We start from the raw sequence: 2,469 nt of genomic DNA on the forward strand, positions 1-2,469 counted from the left end.
GGATTATGTGATATTGAATGGTTTGCCTAGGAAACGAACAGCGATCATTCTGTCGGTTTTGAGATTGCATCCAAGTACTGCATTTTGGACTCTTTTGTTGACTATGATGACTACTCCATTTCTTCTAAGGGATTCATGTCCACTGTAGTAGATATAATGGTCATCTGAGTTAAATTCACCCATTCCAGTCCATCTTAGTTCACTGATTCCTAGAATGTCAATGTTCACTCCTGTCATCTCCTGTTTGACTACTTCCAATAATCAAATAAGATTTGATTATTTTTCTGTAATTATACATTCTATTTCGACACCAACAGGTCAAGCAATATTTACTAAATAATGTTTGTAATCTTCCATGGTGGCTCAGATTGTAAAGAATCTGCCTGCAATGTGGGAGACCCATGTTTGATCCCTGAGTCGGGAAGATCCCCTGGAGAAGGGAATAGCAACCCACTCCAATATTCTTGCCTTGAGAATTCTATGGACAGAGGAGTTTGGCAGGGTACAGTCCATGGGGTTGCAAAGAGTCAGACATGACTGAGAGACAAACAATTTCACTTAAGAAACTAATCTATAGATAAAAAAGTAAGACACATACTTCAAATATTAACATTAGCTGTCTTTGTGTGCAGAGAAATGAACAAAAAATTTATGTCATATCACGTTCAGTATTTTTCAAAATCTGTACTGTGTCCCATTAATTCCAAAACAAAATTGCACTCTTGGAAAGAGAAACATGATACCTTAACTCATCATATCAGTTCAGTTCAGTCGCTCAGTCTTGTCCGACTCTTTGCGACCCCATGGACTGCAGCATGCCAGGCCTCCATGTCCATCACCAACATCTAGAGTTTATTCAAACTTATGTCCATTGAGTCAGTGATGCCCTCCAACCATCTCATTCTCTGTCATACCCTTCTTCTCCCACCTTCAATCTTTCCCAGCCTAAGGGTCTTTTCATCACATAAAACATAAATTTATAGACTCCATAGAGGTGTATTACACCCCACAACTATACATGTTTACATAAAAACTGTAATAATCTTCAAAAGTATAATTCAAACAAAATACGTATTTTGAACTATGAAGTTATAAACATTTTTATTGTGATCAATATAAATATTCAAATAATAAATAAATAAAATAATAAAAGTTTTCATCATGTTTCAATCCTGAATAGAAATTTAATACAGATAATCATACAAGGCTTTCCTGGAAAGAGCAATTCTTCTCTGAAAATAAGTGACATATTTCCCTGCTACCTCATGTTCTTATTCTGGTCCAGAGTTTTTTTGTTTTTTTTTTTCATGGCATTTTTCATCTCTCCATTTCTCAGAGTATAGATTAAAGGGTTCGACATGGGCGTTATAATGATATAAAACACAACCAAGAATTTATCAACAGGTAAGTTACAGGGTGGTCTTACATATATGAAAATACAGGGCACAAATAAGAGAAACACCACAGTAATGTAGGAGCCACAGGTGGATAAAGCTTTGTGCCTCCCTTCCTGACTAACATTTTCAGGGAGCACAGAATGACCCCCTAAGAGATGAGTAAGAGTGTAAAGATGACCACGGAGATTGTCCCATCATTGGCCAGCACTGTGAGGACAGTAACGTAGGTGTCATGACAGGAAAGTTTTATCAATGGGTACATGTCACAGATGAAATGGTCAATGACATTGGGGTCACAATAGGGAAGGTTGTAAACAAAGAGAGGATGAAGTACCCCATGCAAAAACCCACTAACCAAAGTAAGTAGTAGCAACAGAATACAAACTTGTTTATTCATGATTGTCAAATAATGCAAGGTTTGGAGATGGCCATGTAGCAGTCATAGACCATGACCACCAAGAGTATTATATCAGCACCACCAAATAAGTGCCCGATAAAAAGTTGTATCATGCAAGCTTGGAAGGAAATAGTTTTCTCCTCACAGAGTAAGCCTATAATCATATTTGGAGTAACTGTAGTAGAATAAACACCATTGAGAAATGATAAGTAACTAAGAAAGAAGTATATAGGGCCACACAGAGTTGGGTTGAACACCACAGTCAGGACACTGAGTAGGTTGCCCATTATTGTCACCAGGTAGATGAGCAAGAAGACAACAAATAATGTTCTCTGACCCTGGAGGCTCTGAGTGAGCCCCAGGAGGACAAACTCAGTTACATTTTTCCTTTGTTCCATAGTGCTTCTTTGTATCTTATGTCAGAGTTTTGGACAAAATTACCTGTAAATATAATTATTACTAGAGACTTCCTAAAATTTAAGATAATTTGTTTACTCATCCAACTACTGAGCATTAAGCTTTATTATGATTTGGTAATTTCAGACATTATCATATAAGGCTGATAAAAATATTGTCTTGAATCTCAAAATCTTACAGAGTGGCAAATAATCAAGATACACATTGGAAAAGGACAATTTGTTAGTTAAATGTGTTGCCACAAGTCTATTTTAATTT

General features: G+C 36.5%; 1 pseudogene; it reads right to left on the reverse strand.

The window, feature by feature from the left end:
- Nucleotides 1-1,258: 1,258 nt before the first annotated feature.
- LOC102396517 lies at nt 1,259-2,192 on the reverse strand (annotated as a pseudogene).
- Between the last annotated feature and the right edge of the window lie 277 nt (nt 2,193-2,469).

The sequence above is a fragment of the Bubalus bubalis genome, chromosome 16 (assembly GCF_019923935.1).
Source record: "Bubalus bubalis isolate 160015118507 breed Murrah chromosome 16, NDDB_SH_1, whole genome shotgun sequence".
NCBI classification, from domain to species: domain Eukaryota; kingdom Metazoa; phylum Chordata; class Mammalia; order Artiodactyla; family Bovidae; genus Bubalus; species Bubalus bubalis.